The sequence below is a fragment of the Canis lupus genome, chromosome 10, assembly GCF_011100685.1.
Source record: "Canis lupus familiaris isolate Mischka breed German Shepherd chromosome 10, alternate assembly UU_Cfam_GSD_1.0, whole genome shotgun sequence".
In the NCBI taxonomy this organism is placed as follows: domain Eukaryota; kingdom Metazoa; phylum Chordata; class Mammalia; order Carnivora; family Canidae; genus Canis; species Canis lupus.
This window is the reverse complement of record NC_049231.1, coordinates 50,374,931-50,394,377: the sequence shown is the minus strand read 5'-3', so window position 1 is coordinate 50,394,377 and position 19,447 is coordinate 50,374,931. Positions and strand designations below refer to the sequence as shown.

The 19,447-nt window shown below is 41.8% G+C and overlaps 1 long non-coding RNA gene across 15 annotated transcripts in view; it reads right to left on the bottom strand.

The window, feature by feature from the left end:
* Positions 1-19,447, bottom strand: part of LOC102155086 — a 126,555-nt gene that overhangs the window by 98,081 nt on the left and 9,027 nt on the right. For 11 of the 15 annotated variants that reach the window (XR_005365900.1, XR_005365903.1, XR_005365907.1 and 8 more), the window contains exon 4: positions 16,597-16,726. This is a non-coding gene — a long non-coding RNA (uncharacterized LOC102155086). Of the gene's footprint in view, positions 1-2,323; positions 4,655-4,694; positions 4,709-16,596; positions 16,727-19,447 lie in introns of those variants that run through there. The other 4 variants (XR_005365906.1, XR_005365898.1, XR_005365897.1 and 1 more) reach the window with 2 other exon arrangements.

Genomic DNA, 19,447 nt, shown 5'->3' with positions numbered 1-19,447 from the left:
TTTGAGATCAAAGAAACAGGGGGAAATGGGTGTTCAACAGGGAAACACCTGAGTGGAATCAATCCAATGCTTACACCTGATTCTAGCATAGAGTTTATGAGGTGAAAGGAATAGAAGCTCAGGTTTTGACTGACCTAGCAGTGGGCAGGGAAGGATCAGGTGGCTTCAGAGTGCTGACCTAATCTGGGCTCTGCTGTTCCCTAGCTGTGCTGTTCAGGCCAGTGATTAACCTCCTTCGGCGCAGCCTCATGTGGACTACAACAAAGACTGTAAACCTTGTCTTTACCACTTAGGTAGTTTCTTCTACTACCTCTTCCCCCCAAAACCCACATAAATTCATAGCCTTATTCGTAAAGGTGTATAATGTGCTTTAGGTTTCTTGAAATTTTGAAACGAGCTGAGGATGGGAAATGCAGATGTGGTGTCAGAGGGGGCTGGAAGTGAGGAGTGACTGAAGCAGACAAAGTATGAGGAAGAACATAAATTGCAGGGCACAGAGAGAATGCAACAGCATTTTATAGGCAGGATTAAGAGAATCTTAACATTCTCTCCTATTGTTCACTTTCTGCCTTTATTAAGTCCAAAGAATCTGCGTCCTCTGGAAGGTTTGATCCACCTGGTATTTTTTAAGCTTCCAGATACAGTACCAGTTGCTACACTGTCACCTTGAATTCCCCATTGGGGGTGCTGCGCAGGCAGCAAATTGCATTGGATTTCTCCCGAATCCACACTGAGCACTCGGTTCCTGGAGCGCCCCCCTCCTCCCCAGCACTTATGCCCACTTACATTTCATACCATCCTATTTAGCACTTGATTACATATTGCCTTGAATTGTTCTCCAGCCCACTTTGATCAGAGCCTCCCACCTCCCAGCCCGCCTACTCCTACCTCCCAGTATGCTGGGTTTTCAACCTTCTCAAAACCTAGTCTCTCCCTTGCCATTTTCTGTCATTGCATCAAATCACCTTTCTTCATTTCCCTCTCCTTTTAGCCCAAGCTTCCTGAAGCATCTCCTGTCAGCCCAATCCTGCTGCTGCTCCTGTCTGGCTGTACCCTAGCCTGATCAGGCCGGCTCTTCCTTCTCTGACATCTGGGCTCCTGGGCTCTTGAGCTCCGCTGGAAAAAATCACAGCCCACGCAAACTGGCGCTACTACAAAGTCATCATCTGCAGCCTCAGCAGGCTGCTGAGCTGCCTGGAAACCCTTCTTAGCATCCCCAGCAGCAAACTCTTCCTTTCCTCAGAGTGGCTTTTCTAAGCATCTCCCACCCCTTGAGCTTTGCTGAGAAAATACAGGCCATCAGGTAGGAATTTCCTCATCTTCACATACCCACACTTCTGCCCCAGCAGGAAAAATATCTTTCCCTCCTTCATCGTCCTTGCTTCCCCCTGTCTTGGAGGCTTTGGGATCTCCTCATCTGGGCCAAGGGAAGCCCTCCCAAATGCTCTGTAGCCTTGGCACCACCTTGGCTTCCCCAGATCCCCCAAGCCTGCCTTCTGTCCCCATATCATCCTGTCTTTCTCCTGAGCACACAAACATGTTCCCTCTCCACCATGCTGAGATTCTTCTCCTTCCCAGCCAAAGTCCACAGAAAAGTATGCTCGTTCAGGCCATAGTCCAACATGACTGCAATCATGTGCAAAGGACATGAAGGACCTTCTCATGTGAAGTCCATGGCCACTACTGCAGCCCATCTTACTTGACCTTGCTGAAGCTATGACACTATTGATGCTTCTACTCTTCTTATTTTTTTTCCCTTTTCTGGATTATCAGCTCTGGGCTAATACTCTGTTCTCCTGCTTCACACCCCTCCCCCCATTTCAATGTTGTTAGACTCTGCTTCTCCTTGCGGCTGCTCACCTGCAGATGATCCTTCAGGCACTGGCCATGAACTGTGGTATGAAATTCAGGTTCCTCTGGACAGCAGCCAAGGGCTTTCACCATTTGGCTCTTGCCTCCTCTCCTTCTCCCTATCACATGATTTATCTCCTCCTCCACTGGCCACATTCTCCAATCTCTGTACCTTTAGTGCATTTCTTTTCTCCTTTCTTTTTGCCTCACCAGCAGAACTTCTATTTATCTTTTAGGGATCAGCTCAGGTGTTGTCTCATTTCTTATGTCCTTCTTTCATGATCACACCTCATCTAAATTTCCAGAACACTCTGAGCATGTCTTAGTCTTAGCAGTTATCACATAATATGGAAATGATCTGTGTCTGCTCCACTAATCTGTCAGGGCCTTAAGGCTGGAGACTGGATCTCTTAGCCCCCATATGCTTTGGCATATCTTGGCATATAATGAATGCTCAATTCATTTATGTTTGTTGAATGAGTAAATGAGTGAATGTATTAGTTATTATTCTCAACAGGCTACTATAGGGTAGTGAATGTGATCAGTCTTCTCAGAGCAATTGACAAATATATAAGAAACACAGACATACACACATCCCATGTATAAATACAGTTGTAGTAAAACACCTATAACATAAACATTTAAAGTGTGAAATTTAGGGACATTTAGTACCTTCACAATGTTGTGCAACCATCATCACCTTCTAGTTCCAGAACATTTTTATCACCCCCAAAAAGGGTTCCTGTACTTATTAAGCATCATTTTCCATTCCTATGTCCCTCTAGCTCCTGGCAACCACTAATCTGCTTTCTGTCTCCAAGGATTTGTCTAGTCTGGATATTTCATATAAAGTAAAATCATAAAATAAGTAGAATCATTTCATATAAGTAGAGTCATATAAGTATCTTTTGTGTCTGGCTTCTTTCACTTAGTGTAATTTTTTTAAGGTTCATTCACATTGTAACATGTATCAGCACTTCATCCCTTTTTGTGACTAAATAATATTTCATTGCACGGCTTTACCACATTTTGTTTATTCACTCATCAACTGATGACATGTGGGTTGTTTCCACCTCTTGGCTATGGTGAACAGTGCCGCTATGAAGATTTATGTACATGTTTTTTGTTTGAACACCTGTTTTCAATTCTTTTGGGTATATACCCAGGAGTAGAATTGTTGGGTCATATGGTAATTCTATGTTTAAATTTATTGAGGAACCACCAAACTGTTTTCCATAGCAACTGCACCATTTTACATTTATATTTATATTACCATTTACATTACATGAGGGTTCCAATTTCTCCACATTCTAGCCAACATTTGTTACTTTCCATTTGTTTTTTTGTTTTGTTTTGTTTTGTTTTTTTAGCATAGCCATCCTAGTGGGTGTGAGTGGTGGATATATTTTGAGGTATATGCTCAGCTTAAATGATTTCTATCTATAAATGCCTTATTGCCATCTGTAGAGGGTGGCTTTCAACAGCTGCTCATGACTAATGGGACCCTGACCCCTGGTCATAGTTGACTGGATCAGGGATGGATTCCTGAGCCAATTTAAGCTGAAAGAGCTCCTTCCATGGGAGTTTGTGTTTGAGAAAGAGGAATGGGGAGAGAGAGTTGGTTCATATGGCTGGAATATGAACTTGGGAGCTGTGGGTATCTGCTTTTGATCTCACATGGGGACAGAGCAGAAGAGGGAACTCTTCAGAAAAATATGGGCAAAACACTCCGGAAGAGAGATCATGGAGAGAACGCACATCTTCTGAGTTTCTGAAGGTCTGCAAGTTCCCAGTTCTAGTTTTTCCTTAAGCCAGATGTGATTTTTACCCATAGGACCTATAAGACACCTTCCTATTGTAGATAAGCCAATGCCAGTGAATTTCTATTTCTTGCAAGCAAAGCATCCACCAGGGCAACAACCACTCACTGGCTCTTTCGCAATCTACTTGACTTAAAAGAGGCCCTCAAACTGTACGCTAAAGTAGCTGTAAGGCTACTTCTATTTTTTTAGGCCTCAAAAATCATTGCTTGTGACCTCAATGACCTTACTCCTGCCCCCCAACCCAATGCAACTTTGGAGGCAAATCCAGTGTATTAATATCATCAAATATTCATGAGGCATCCTCAAGGGCAGGGTGTCCAGCACTTTGCTACCACCTTGATGTGTCTTTTGGCATCTGTTCTAGATTTTTTTCCCCTAATGGGAGAACTCTTTTTTTCAACTCTCCAGGTGTCATGTTTTCTTGTTTTAGTTATCACTGTAAATTTTCCCACTCTTACAGAGTTTTTCAAGGGCAGAAAGGCAACATGGGTGGAGGAAAGGACATTCAACTGGGAGTTTTGAAGAATGAAATCCTAGTCCTACTCCTGCCATTAGCTTTGCTCTGTAATGCTGAGTCAGTTGTGAGACTCTCTTGATCTGTTTTCCCATCTGTGGAAGTGGGAGAGAAAAATAATACTTTCTCTGCCTACTTCACAGAGATGCAAGCTAAAATTAGGTCATGGATGTGAACATTTTATGAGGCAAAAATATATAAATCGCTATAACCATAATGGTAATGAACCCTCTTGATTTCTATCCCACTCCCAGACAACAAGTTCAAGGTCTTCACTCAATAATTACTTGAATTTAACTCTTGCTTGCTTATTTCCTTCTTAAAATGTGGCTTTGTGGGGCACGTGGGTGGCTCAGTTAAGTGCCTAACTCCTGATTTCAGCTCAGGTCACGATCACAGTGTTGAGCGATCAAATTCCAAGTCGGGCTCCATGCTGGGTGTGGAGCTTGCTTAAGATTCTCTCCCTCTAAAAAAACAAACAAACAAACAAACAAATAAACAAACAAAAGATTCTCTCCCTCTGCCTGTCTCCCCCTGCCAAAAAAAAGTGGCTTTGTATCTTCATTCATTTTTCTTTTCTTAAAAGATTATATTAACGGGATCCCTGGGTGGCGCAGCGGTTTGGCGCCTGCCTTTGGCCCAGGGCGCGATCCTGGGGACCCGGGATCGAATCCCACGTCGGGCTCCCGGTGCATGGAGCCTGCTTCTCCCTCCGCCTGTGTCTCTGCCTCTCTCTCTGTGACTATCATAAATAAATAAAAATTAAAAAAAAAGTAAATAAAAGTTTATATTAATTTAAAAAAGATTTTATTTTATTTATTTATTTATTTACTTATTTATTTATGAGAGACACAGAGAGAGAGAGAGGCAGAGACACAGGCAGAGGGAGAAGCAGGCTCCATGCAGGGAGCCTGACCTGGGACTCTGGGTCTCTAGGATCAGGCTCTGGGCTGAAGGCAGCGCTAAACCGCTGAGGCACCCAGGCCGCCTTCATTTTTCTTGAACACTTATGATAAATACTTTTTATTTTTTTTTAATATTTTATTTATTTACTCATGAGAGACACAGAGAGAGGCAGAAGGAGAAGCAGACTCCCTGCAGGGAGCCTGATGTGGGACTCGATCCCGGGATCCCGGGATCCTGGGACCCCGGGGTCATGCCCTGGGCTGCAGGCAGGCACTAAACTGCTGAGCCACCCGGGCTGCCCAATAAATACTTTTTAAAATGTGGCTGGTGCAGTCAGCTAAGCGTTCAACTCTTGGTTTCAGCTCAGGTCATGGTCTCAAGGTCCTGAGATCCAGCCCTGCATGTGGCTCCACACTAAGCACAAGTCTGGAGTCTGTTTGCCCTCCCACCTCCCTCACCTCACTAGTGCACACACACACACACTCTCTCTCTTTCTAAAATAAATAAATAAATCTTTTTAAAAAATTACAAATAAAGGAAACACAAGATGTGCATCTTATACTTTTTAAGGCAGGCTAATTTATTGCCATTTCTTAATGACTATACTTATTTTCCTTTAACTAACATGCCTAACATGTCTCCACTGTGCATACTGCTCATTACATAGTTATTCCCAATCTTGTCTGTTCCTTGGAATCAATGAGGAACACTGGAAATTTCTAATTCCTGTGTCCCACCTTAGAGATTGTGATGTAATTGGTCTGCAGTGTGGCCTCGGGCTTTGGAAGTTTTAAAAGATCCCTAAATGATTCAAATGTGTAGCCAAGTTTGGGATTCACTGCCTTTCGGGTTCTTCTTTTTTTTCTTAAAAAAAAATCTTATTCTAATCATTTGAGGATTAATTCCAAGCTAGGCTCTCACCTGAAACATTTCCTTTATAAATTGCTATAGGAAACAACAGGGGATTAATCCTAAATCCAGCTCTTCTTCCTACTGAGACTGCCTTGAACCTCATCAGGCTTATTGAAACCCCTTCTGATAAATGCAGTGAAGCCATTAATGGAGGCTTCACTTATCCACATGCACATTTCCTGTTCTGCTGCAGTTTCCTCCAATAATTTAGTTATAATTTGCATGACACCTTCCGCCTCTCCTCACTTTCCCCAATTCAAATGGCTTTTCATTGTCCCTCAGTAGCTGGCTGGGTCTGTCTACCTGCTGTCTTCACTTCTGGATAGACAAATTTTTCCTCTTTCCAGTTACATTATCTCCATCTTCTGCATCTAGCCAGCCAACTCAGTGAGATTATTTCACGGGTTGCTTGGCTATACCTTAGACTGAGATATTTCACAATTTGTAGTCAAACTTGGTAAAGCAATTATGCACTTCTATGTTTATCTAATCCTGCCTGACTGGGGGTTAGATCGAATCTGTTGATTCTGTAATCTAAGCAAACTCTATTTGAGACCCTCTGATGATGATGACTGATACTGTATCAGCTTTTGTAAGGAGCTAGAGCAGATTCAAACCTGAACACAAATTTTCTTAGGCCTTTTGGGCCACTCCCTGACCCAAAGTAGAATATGAGTTTCATCTCAACATGGATCTGAATTCTAAAGTAAAAGCTATGATTACTTTTTTCACCATGGCATTTTCCCCACTCAGGAGTAACTGTCTTTTATCTGCCTTGGCCCTCAGGTCCATCTGATTCCAGTTTGTAGGGGTGACAGAAGAATGGACACTTTCAGTCAAACAAGCATTACTGAGTCCTGATCTGTGTTAGTCCATGTGGTGCCAAAGCTTGTGGATGGTCCTCATTTCCCTTTCTTCTTTTTGTTGTTTACTACTCCTCAACAGGATAGAGCCAGCATTCAATCCTGACCAAGGGTGAGAGTTCAAACTCACCGATGTCATCAATGGAGGGCCAAACATCACTCTCTCTCAAGTTTAAGAACTTACTTATTTTAGTTGTTTAAATTATTGTATTCTTTCAGAAGAAAATAATTTTTATATTAAAATATAATTAGAGGCATTTCAAAGAAATTTACCATTACTTTCAATGACTAAAACATAATGGCATTTCCCCTCTTTACCTTGCTTCAGGAACCCATAAGAAGTCCAGAAAGGTGTATGATGCCTAAGGCCATAGTTGCTTCTCTAGATTAGGGCAACAAGGATGACTTGACTTATGTATTATTAATAGAGTATCATTCTTAATAATAACTGACTCTATTGAGTATTTATTGTGTGCCAGATACTATGCTAAGTCCTTTCCATAATTTATTTAAATTACTCCTTGTCCCATTTTATGAAATAGGCATTATTTATTACCTCCATTTCATATCTGAGAGTACAGAAGCTTAGGGAATTTAAAGCTTATGCAGCTAGTAGGTGGTGGGACCTTCTAGAACTTGAACCTACTCTAACGAGTCAGAGTCCCTGCTCTTAACCTCTAAGTCTTCTGAGGTGGTCTCCTTTTAAGGAAATATACTTAAGTCCTATGAACACAGCTTTTTCTGATTTTAAAAGCTAAGGCCTGTATGACTGTTGGGATTGTAACTATGAAGGATCAATAGTTGAATGCACACGACAGTCACTTGAAAAATAATTATCAATAGGTTGACTGACAAATAGCATTTTATTTGCCCAGATTCTGGAGAGGAGTCTGGATGGTATTACAAAAGGATGGGAGGGGAGCTGATTTGTACAGCAAACCTGCGGGAGGTTTGTGCAGATGGCCTCTTCAACCATGCCTGTGTCCTGTCATTACTCCTTTCATGTCTACTCTAAAAAGCTCCTTATTTCAAGACCTAATATAAAAGTGATAGAGCTGGTTGACAAGGCTGAAGACTTTGAAGGGTCTTTTGAAGGAAAAGACAGCTATTTCAGAAAATGAATTCTGTGATTCAGAAAGAAATCAGCTGAATTTAGGATCATTTTGTTCTGTTCTATTTTTTTTTTTTTAAAGAGAAGAGAAAAAAATTTTGTTCTCATCACAAAGAAAACAATTTCCTTAGGCCTGGAGAATTACAGTTTATCCATGAAAACTTCAGCCTTCTGAGATACCTAGATTTTTAGAGCCAAAAGGGACCTTTAAAGATAGCTTTTGCTGAGTGAAGTCAGTCGGAGAAGGACAAACATTATATGTTCTCATTCATATGGGAATATAAATAATAGTGAAAGGGAATATAAGGGAAGGGAGAAGAAATGTGTGGGAAATATCAGAAAGGGAGACATAACGTAAAGACTGCTAACTCTGGGAAACGAACTAGGGGTGGTAGAAGGGGAGGAGGGTGGGGGGTGGGAGTGATTGGGTGACGGGCACTGGGGGTTATTCTGTATGTTGGTAAATTGAACACCAATAAAAAAAAGAAATTATAAAAAAAAAAAAGAAACAATTGTTAATCCAAAATAAATAAATAAATAAAAATAAAGATAGCTTTTTCATCTGAGTCCTGAATTTCACAGAAAGGAAACTGAGGCCTGAGACACTGAGGCACACAACTAGTTAGTGAAAGCTGACTCTCAGTTTTCCTCCCTTCTCTATCCCATAGCTTCAGGGATCCCTGGGTGGCTCAGCGGTTTGGCGCCTGCCTTTGGCCCAGGGCGCGATCCTGGAGTCCCGGGGTTGAGTCCCATGTCGGGCTCCCGGCGTGGAGCCTGCTTCTCCCTCCTCCTGAGTCTCTGCCTCTCTCTCTCTCTCTCTCTCTCTCCCTCTCTCTCTGTGTGTCTATCATAAATAAATCTTAAAAAAATTATATATATATATATATAAAAGAAGGTATGGGATATATATATATATCCCATACCTTCTTTTTTATTTTTTATTTTTGAATGACAGGATACTCAAAGACCACTGAGAGAGAAAAAAACAAGATAATTTCTGCCCCTTTAAGAAAGGTCAGAAGAGCTCCAAAACTTCTAGAAAGAAGAGAGCCAATTATTTAATCTAATTTCAGGAATAGTCTTGATCTTATTAGCTTAGGGACTGAATAAGGAGGCAGAGGCCCCACAAAGCAAGATTTATTACTGCTTTCCATGAAAGCAGAGGGAAAATGAAAATTGGCTTAATGGGGATTTGGGCCTATAATGTAATTCTTGTCTCAGTTTAGAAAAACAATCCACAGACAAAAGGTCAATAGATCCTAGTAGTGATCTCCTGAGCGAGTGAAGAAAGGGGTCACCTACTATTTCTCCTGAGGCCCCTAGGATTAGAAGTTGCCTCTGTGGTAGGGAAGCCTAGAAAGGAAGAAATCCACTGAACTCACATTGGCCTAGAACATGTGTTTATAGTGCCACTGCTTCACCAGACCAGTGAAGCAATGAATAAGATTTTCCTAGAGGGAAAATCTCTAGCAAAGATATGGCCAGTGATACTAATATTAGCTCCTAGGGGAAGAATTTTGGAGTTGAAAATGGAGAAAAGGAAGGCAGGTGAGGGCAATATCAATTCAAAAAGCATCTACTGAATGCTAACTATGTAGTAGACACCAAGAGATAAATTAAACCTTCTCTGTTCCTGGAAATGCTTGCAGATAAGTAGGAACTAGCAACCACAGAAGAACTTGTTCCCAGGATTGAGACACCAATATTCAAAACTGCCCAGCATCCCACAATTCATTTCCATTCTGAGACTCTTTTTCTGTTACAATTATTAGGCAATACAGCTCACTCCTATGGGCTACAAAACTCTCCAACTAATTAGCAGCTCACAGATGTTACCCAAGCAGTTGGGTGCTGGATGAGGCACACATATCCAGTCAAAATCTGACGGTGCTTAAAAGAAGAAACAGAAATTCAGAGTCAACTGAAGCACCCAGTTCCCTTCCTCAGATGTCATCAGTGCAGATACCCAGCAGACCCTGCCCTAGTCCAACTCAGAAATTCAGCTCTCAGGGGCCACCTTACTCCATCAAGTCCTAAGTTATTGTGGAAAGGGACTGCTTGCTTGTGCTTAAAAAAAAAAAAAAAAAAAAAAAAAAAAGCATTATCCATCATGGGATCTGATCCAGGCCAATGCCAGTTGGATCAATCAACCTTTTAAAAATCTTTTTAGGATAAATATTCAGCTACAGTCATGAATTAAAGATGTGAGGGAGAGAAAAATAGTACACAGTTTACAGTGGTTAACACTGGGTTTAAAACCAAAGTGTGATGCTGCATTAATCTTTTTTTGAGGCCTCATACAAACTGAGTAAAATTTGTTTTAACCATTCCTATTCTGGTAAACATTAAAGATGCTTGAATTCTGTGGAAAGTAAGAACGGGAATGATTTCCATAGGAAAAGGGGAGGTAGGTCATGGCTAAACCAATCTCCAAACAATAGAATTTTCTATCAAAACTGTGTAGCTGGTAGCTAAACATTAAATAAGTGCTTTACTGGCCAATTTTATTCATCTTCTTAGAGATCTGTTTCCAAGTCATGAATCCTTGTGCACATACAAAATAGTAGATGAGGTAAGTGGTAGTATCCACAGCCATTAGGGTAACTCTATGAATCTCTAAGAGATTACCCATTGTTCCTCTGTATTTTTACAAGTCAAGTTATGCCAAAGGTTTTAGGACACAGGAGGCCTGGCTTCATGTGTTACTTAGGTCCTCTTACTCATAAGGGCCCCATACTTGGGGTTTGATGCTCAGCATTTGCCATCTTGAAACTGTCAGTAATTTAATTTTCAATCTGTGTTGTGTAAATGAAGTCTAATGGAACAATGGAGCATGTGCCCAGGGGCTTAGAACCTTGACTCTCCTGCAGTCCTATCTTCCTACGTCTTCCTGCCTCCTGGCAGAGGGGGGGTGGTGGGGGGGATGGGGATGGGATCTTGATGGTCTGTTCCCTGTCCCTCAGTGACCCATTTCCCCACCCCTGCCTCATGATTGCTGCCACCCTTCACCTGGGATTGTGACCCATTCGCATCAGTGGGGGGAGGCCTATATGCCACTGTTGCCCTCTGTTCACGGCATGGTCCTGGGCGCAGGTATGAGGAAGATCAGGTTAAATGGAATGCTCTACCGGGGCATCTCATGGTAGAGCAAGGTGGTAGCAATTCCTGTCTTGGGCTGGCAGTGCCATTGTGCATCTGGTCAGTAATTTAGAAGCATCCTCTGGTCTAGGTACTGAGTGCCACCAGCATAGAGGTTATAATCTCCCAGGGAGTCACCTATTGATCATGGGTTGGTGCAGAGGGCCTATGGGAAGGAGATTAATTTCTTCCCCACTCCCAGATGGGGTCCTATATTTTCATTTTGCAATGGATCCTGTTGGCAAATGGTCAACTTCAAAGACTGAGGGAGTAGGGAGAAGCCTACTTCTTAATTAATATAGTTTTTTATTTGGCATCTAGCTTGGTACAAAACCTGTTGGTAAATACGTTACAAGAAGAAAAAAATAAGGGGCCCCTGGGTGGCTCAATTGGTTAAGCGTCTAACTATGGCTCAGGTCATGATCCTGGAGTCCTGGGATGGAGACCCACATCAGGCTCCCTGCTCAGTGGGGAGTCTGCTTCTCTCTTTCCCTTTGCCCCTCCCTCTGGTCACGTTCTCTCTCTCTCTCTCTCTCTCAAATAAATAAAATCGTTAATAAAAAAATAAAAAAAAAGAAAAGAGGGGCACCTGGGTGGCTCAGTGGTTGAGTGTCTGCCTTTGGCTCAGGTCATGATCATGGGGTCCTGGGATTGAGTCCTGCATCAAGGCTCCTTGCAGGAAACCTGCTTCTCCCTCTGTCTATGTCTCTGCCTCTCTCTGTGTCTCTCATCAATCAACACATAAAATCTTGAAGAAGAAGAAGAAGAAAGAAGAAAGAAGAAAGAAAGAAGAAGTTGTTCCTACCCTCAAGGAGCTTATTATCTAGTTGAAAATAGATGAAACTGACATAGATAAAATAACAAGGTTCCACAAAGGATGTGGAATTGGAGAGGGATCCTGAAAGTAGCATTTAAGTCTGGAGGGGAGGGAAGGGGATACTTGGTAAATGTGCTCCAAAATGTAGGGAGTCTAGTGCAATCATACAATGGACCTTGACTTGATGATTCTTGTATGTTTCTAGTTCTAGGTCACTCACTCACAGTGTTCTAGGGGCAGCACCATCCTGGTATGAGGGGAAGATGTAGGAATAGGCATGGTTAATGTGGACGATAGAGGAGAGGATCCCAGAGGAAAGAAGAGAAAATGGGTTCAAGGCTCCCAGCTGTGTACACTGAGGTACACAAAGCGGCTGCTACTACTTAACATGCCAGGCCACGGAAAGTTCTTCCTAGACCAGCAAAGACAGAATAAAGGGAGCTGACCTTATGTTTAAGCAAATGACAGAGTGAAGTCAGGTTTCACAGTGAGCTCTGTTTTGATGGAAAAGCAAATATTCTCTGGTGAAGGTTGACTTAATTAGCTATTTTAATAATTCATGAGTCTTTAAAATGTTTGCCAGAAGATTCAGAGCTCAGATTCTGCTTCTGGTATTTAGTTCTGGGTTTTCTCTCTCACAAATTGTGCTGCCTCACAGAGCAATGGCAGGAACAAGTCTAGGAATGTGAGGTTTGGTTTGGCCAGGCTGTGTACAGTTCTTAACCTTACCCTTTTGAGACTTAGAACCTGTTTGAGAATCTGGTGAGAGTTATAGACCCTTGGCCTAGGAAAATGTATGTAAATTCAGAGTCCTACAGACTTCTTGAGGTCCTCCCTTGAACTCCAGCTTAAGAATTAGTTTAGATGATCTCTAAAGACTCTAGCATTCTTTTTAACTTACTTATAAGCTAGCTTGTCAATATGTCACCTGGAAATGTGACTCTTTGGGCTTGCAGGCAAGCAGCCTCATGTGGATATTTGCAAAGTGAGAAATGCATAATGCAACATTTGTTCATTAGGCTGCAGCAATGCTAATGCAGAAAAGAGGACCGAATGAATCAAAAGCCATGAGTCAGCTCCCTCCCCACCACCTGCCAGCAAAGCAGCCTGCTGAAGCTGAGGGGGGAGTGAGCCTGGAGTCAGACAGCCTGGGGCCCTCAAATCCTGGCCCAAGCACTTTCTGGCTACGACTTGGGGGACCAAACTAACCTCTCTTATCCTCAGTCTCTTCATTTCTAAAATGGGGCTAATAAGATGTCCATGTTCTGAGGAAGAACTTTGTTAATTAGGTAAGTTCTGGGCCACTGTAATGCTCAGTAAAGGTAGTTCATTCCTCTAATCTCACCCACGAGGAGGAGGGGTGCTGTGAATTTAATGCTGTGGGAGGGAACAGGCTGAGGAGTGCCTGGGAGCTCTGTGAACACTGTGGATATGTGGTCCTCCTCCTCGTCCTCCTTCGTTCCCCTTAGGTCTCCCCTAAAAGAATGTGGGCTGGGTTCAGCTCAGGAGGTTGGGGAGGGACCCTGTGTCACAGCACTGGTCTGGAGCAGCTCCCCGTCTTCTCCTCTCTGCTGCTGCTCAGGAGTGTGGAGGCTGCAGGAAATGATGGGGGAGATCCTGGGCTTTTTCTGGCTGCAGGCCTGACTGCAGCAGAGAAGAGAAAGAGGCGGGTGGGGGAAGTAGTCTCGCTTCTGAGCAGACAGTCTGTGTGTTATTCAGGAGCCCACAGTGAAGCTGGGGCTGGTCCTGGGGAGCATTGGAGCTGGGCAAGATACAGCTCCTCCTCTCAAAGACTGTACAACTTTGACATAAAATAAGACAAGCCTCAGGAAGGAGAGTGGAAGGCCTGCATCACTGGATACAGAACATCCTATCCAATGCGGGGTCCAGAAGGGAGGGGGCATGAAGGCAGGATGGTCGCAAGAATGTTTGGGCAGTGCCCACCACCTGATGTACACTGGGTCTCACTCTCACATCACCCTCCAGGGTATGTGCTCTAATCCTCTACTGTATGATGAGGAAACTGAAGCTCATAGAGGTAGTGACTCATGGAGGCAACAGCTGTGATGCGGTGCCAGGGCATTCAAACCAGGTCTGCTGCCTCTGAAATTCTTTCTCCCCATTCCCCATCCTGGCCAACCAGGTGAAGTGAGAGGCCTCCAGAGCCCTCACTCTGAGGCTTGCAAAGCCATTACCAGTTGTGTATGATGCTATGCGCAGAATCCAGGCTCGGTAAATATTTGCCCTGTGAATGGGCAGGAGAGAATGCTCTAGGCAGCTCTAGGCCGTTCACGTGCACTGTTTACCTTTCTTCTCACATTCTCCCATGAGGAATCATCCCTTTCCTCAACTGAAAACAAACGCAGAGTGGAATGAGTGAAGTGCCTGGATTAAACAGAATCTGTCCTAGACACAGTGGATCTGCGAGAAGTAGGTCTGCAGTGGGCAGCAGTGGGGAAGCTTCAGCTCAGCCTGGGCCTCTGACGAGGAGGAACCCTGTCATCCTAGGGAATTTTCTGAGCAGAGTCTCCTAACCTGATTTGTAACTAGTGATGTGACTATTACCTAAAGCTGGGTGCCAAGGAGAGAACAAAATGAGACCACCTCTCCATTCATTTCCAGCCACTGATTCGATGATGTTGATAAACTCTGAGTTTCAAATGGAAAGGGCTTTGTCATCACGATTTTTCAATAAAATTCTAGCATAGCTCTTTATTTCCTGACCAAAGCTCTAGGGATCCGTTTTAACATGCTGGATATGACATAATCCCCGGGGTCGACTTTTCATTTCATTGCCCTTTTAAGAGTATCAGAGCATGTGGCTAGAATTTACCTTAAATAATAGATTTTTAGCTGGTAAGAGCCTATATTATTACTTACACTTAGTAAAGTCCCTTTGGACAGTAAGAACCAACATAATATTAATTTTCCTTGCTGTCATTTGACAATATGAATTGGTTTTGTGTAAGAACCAGGAGCTCATTGGATTGAATTTAGGAAATTGGAAAAACAAATTTGACTTCAGTAGGTTTGAATGATTACAATGTAATAAACATATAAAGGCTTGGAAGCTAATTTATCATTGCTTTCAGTTTTATTTATTTGAAACTCCTTCATGGTTGGTATAAACAGGCTTTATTAAAGATTATGAATTCAATTTCCAAATGAGTTGTAAATGGCTTTCTATAGAGAGATTACTTGATTTGTTATTTTCCTGAATAAAACATGTTTTTGCCCAGTGGGGTTATATAGCCCACATATTAATATTGGAACATCATTCTATTGAGCTTGGCATCTATGATATGCAATGTTTGATTTGTTGTCTTATCTATTTGTCTTCACTTTCTTTAATAAACACTGAGACCAAATACATAACCTCTTATGACCTGCACTTCTATGAATCACAAGAGAATGTCTGTCTGTGTAGCAGTTTATCATTTGAATGATAATTCTGGTTCCCTTTAAAAATGTTAAAGTGTCTGCTCTTCAAAATAGACTGCTGTGAAAGACATGAGGGATGCTGTGGGTCACTGATGGGGTTCATAATTGACCCTAGCTTTTGTTGCATGGTAACAGACTCTCTGGGTATTAGATCATTGTATACTGCAGAACTACCAACACACTGCCCTCAAAGGGGAAAAAAATCTGCATTTACAATTTAGAAAACTAGACATAGCAGACTCTTGTAGAAAGGCAGCCTGTCAGTAGAGCTGGAACCTCTGTGAAGATGGCCCTCCAGGGCCTGCCATACTGTAAAAGCCTGTTCAATTTCAATACTTACACAAAAGGACTATGACTTTTATAGCCCCGTGCCCACCGAAATAATGCACCGCACAAATGAAAACAATGAGAAGGGAATTAGTATCCATGTGAAGTATCTCAGAATGCTGAGCCTGGGGAGAACCTTGGGAGGCCATTCATTTTCATTGTCTCAAGGCCAGTTGGCGTATTTTCCTATATTAAAGCTATTGTCTAAAGAGCTAGGAAAGCTAATTGCCTAAACAGAATAGATTCTACCTCTCCCCAGGAAATCCTGCTTGTTATTGTTATTTTACTACATCATAAAACTCCAGATAGAAAGATACAGAGTTCTGGTAGAGAGTAAGCCATTACCCAATGTCATTTTTGAAAGAAATGATTCCACTGTTAATGACATTAGTATGTTCACATCATAATTCAAACTTTCAGGAGTCTCCAACTTTCAGGCTTGAGTATCTCAGATCAAACTAAGGTGTTTCACAGTCCAAACTGATTTTAAATTTATTGTTTTTAAGATTTGAAGTCAACTCGATAATTCTGAAGTCTAGCAAAGATATATAAATAGTTAGACTATTCACTCATAAATGTGTAGCAACCTCAAGAGTGAGTCAGTCTAGCAAAAGCAGTACAATAAAAACAAATCAAATTCTCATCTTGAGGGAGTCTGCCCCTTGATGTGGAGGGTGGTGAGAAGGCTCGAAGACCACTGGTCTACTAAGTTCCTACTTAAACTCCAAACTTCCTCTCCTCTTTTAAACTACCCCAACATCCAAGTTTGTCATTTTCCACCTCCCATTGGAAGAGAATTCTCTTTTCCCAAGATGCTTCAAATAATCCTAAAGCCCAGCGCCTTCCGATCACATCAGCAATAAGGCACTGTATGGATCCCAAACCAGCCTTACCTCTGATGGGTCTGAATGTCCTGGTTGTCTTCCTTGTCTCTGATTCTTCCAGGTGTCCCTCATTGCACCTAGCATATAGTAAATACTCAACTCTTCTTGTTGCTGACAGTTAACATTATCTTAGTGGGACCTGCAAATTTGATATAAATTTATGACTGGGTATTATACTATATGTTGGCAAATCAAACATCAATTAAAATTTTTTAAAAATAAATTTATGACTTTAGCTTGACTCTCAGCATAAACCTACTTTCTCAACTCCAACTATCTTTTTGTCTGACAGGAGATTATTTCTATTATCTATCTGGAGTCCACTGTATTCTAGAAACCATGGATTGAACTCTGCCTTTGGAAAGTTTTTAGTCTATTGACATAAAAAATAATGATTTGGAATTCTTGTAACATACATGTTGCCTTGAATTGCACTCTAGTTGTTTCATGTTTATAGATTTTTTGCACCTCTAGTTAAGACAGGGACTTCTGTTTCTTTTTATTTCATATACTGTCTAGAATGGTGCTGGGTACAAGCAGGTACTCAGGGAGCAATAATGAATGGACGAGTGACTATATTCACAGGCAGAAATGTGCTGTGGATGTGTGGAAGTCAGATGAGTTAGAAATCTAATTCTGAGAGCTACTAGTTGTGACTGGGCAAATTATGTAAATCCTTTAAGCCTCAGCTATTCCATCTGTAAACTTGGATGATTGTAGAACAGGCTCTGTTAAGTCCGCTGTGAGGATTAAATGCGATACTAAATGTAAAATGGTTAGCACAGAAACTAGAATTGAATGTTTGAAAAGTGTTAGTTACTATTATTATAATCAGAAGTGATAAAAACACATACAAAGAGGTGAGAAGGGTGAGAGATAGGGGTTATTAGGTTACTTATTGGCTGGGTTAGGTTAGCAGAATTTTAAAGAGGGTGGGGGTGGAAGTCAGTTGTGTATAATATAGAAAGGACTGGTTTGGTAGTCAGGGAAACCTGGCTCTTCCTTCAACTACATGCAGGACTTTGGGCAATCCTCTCATCTTGAGGAACTAAATTTCCTCATTAGACAGTTATATTAAATGACCTGTAAAATCCCTTCCCACTCAAAACAATCTATAATTTGAGGAAATAGATTCTAAGGATGTTTCTTCCCCTCTAATCCTTACTAAAAGGGGCCTTAAAATCAAGAGATCATGTGACTGACTTGCAGTCTGAGGTCCAGAGAGGTTATAAAACTTACCCCAACATCACAGAGCAGTTGGTGATCATTTGGATAAAAATTCCTACTTTGGAGTCCCTGTACAGTGATGGGTCCTCTATATAATGACAAATGACTGGGGGATAGGGGATGGTATGGCTCAAGAGACACTTGCTGGGGTTGGGAAGTATAATGCTTGTGGGAGATAATGCCACCAGATACAGAAGGATACAGCTGAAGAAGACCTCTGGTCCATGACTAAGAGTTTTAATATGATAAAAATAATTAGAAATCACTGGTAAGTAAAATTATTCCAATTTTATCTATCTCTAAAAGACATAGTAAATCCAGACAAAATATATTCAAATAAAGAAACTTAAACATGAACACAAGAGGTAAATTAACATGGGAATTTCCCTATGGGTTCATACAATATTGGAAAGGTCTTTGGGGACCTAGGGCCATAGCTACCTCCTTTTTTCTCTTCTGACCTTGAGATGAGGTCATACTGAACTCTGATTAAAGCAAAGCTCCTGCTCTGGCCCAAGTCCTCTTTGCCTTCAGGGAAGCAAGCAGGGGTGAGGATGAAAGGGTTTCTGTGGGAAGCTGTGTCCTCTCTGCAGAGGGCAGTTGCACTGCATCCTGCTGGCTGAAGGTCTTGCTTCATGGTCTTGTCCTGGCCATGCGTTTTCTAGGCCTTTTACCTGCAGCTTCTAAACAAGCTTTGTGATATTATCCATTTTCCCGTCTGATCCAGTACTCACAATTTACACCTTAGGAAATATGACACAAGTATGACCCCTTTGGAAAGGACTGAAGGAAATGCTAAGAGCTACACAGAGACAACACAAAGAACCAAGTACTGAGAGCAAGGGTCCAGAATAAAGGCACTGAGAAGAAAAACTTCTGAATATCTAGGAAAGCCACTGAAGTGCTTATGGATAGGTGGAGTACAGCAAATACAGAATGATGGAATGCCTGGGTGGCTAAGTGACTGAGCATCTGCCTTTGGCTCAGGCCATGATTCCAGGGTACTGGGATAGAGTTCCGCATCAAGTTCTCCACATGGAGCCTGCTTCTCCCTCTGCCTCTCTCTCTGTGTGTCTCATGAATAAATAAATAAAATCTTTTTAAAAACTCCACAAATACAGAATGATGACTTTTTACGTTTGGAATGAGATTTGCTGAACATCTCTTGAATAAAATGGCTGATTCTAGATCCAGGCAGAGAGAGTAGAGTAGAAGGTAAGCTGGGAATATTTTGTGTCAGAAAGCAACAAACTACTCAAAAACTAATGGAGATCGATCAAAGAAATATAAGAACTGGACTGAACAGCAAATACTGGCTAAGTTTGGGACAACCTGAGCACCTAAACCTAAAATAAATGTAATTGATTATAGTACACTGAAATTTAAAAAAAAACAACCCACAATTAATAGTAATGCTCAGAAAAAGAGAGAAGAGGGGAGGAAGGGAGCCTTTTTTTGTTTTTGTTTTTTTTTGCAAAAAAGAGTATGGCTAATACATATGGAAGGGATCACAGAATTTGAAAAACCATTTGCAACCCTCAATGTAATTTATTATCAGACAATGATTATTGATGCATGATAAAATTGCTAGGTGAAGAGCTGCTAGAGAAAGGATACTTACATGCTAGCAGAG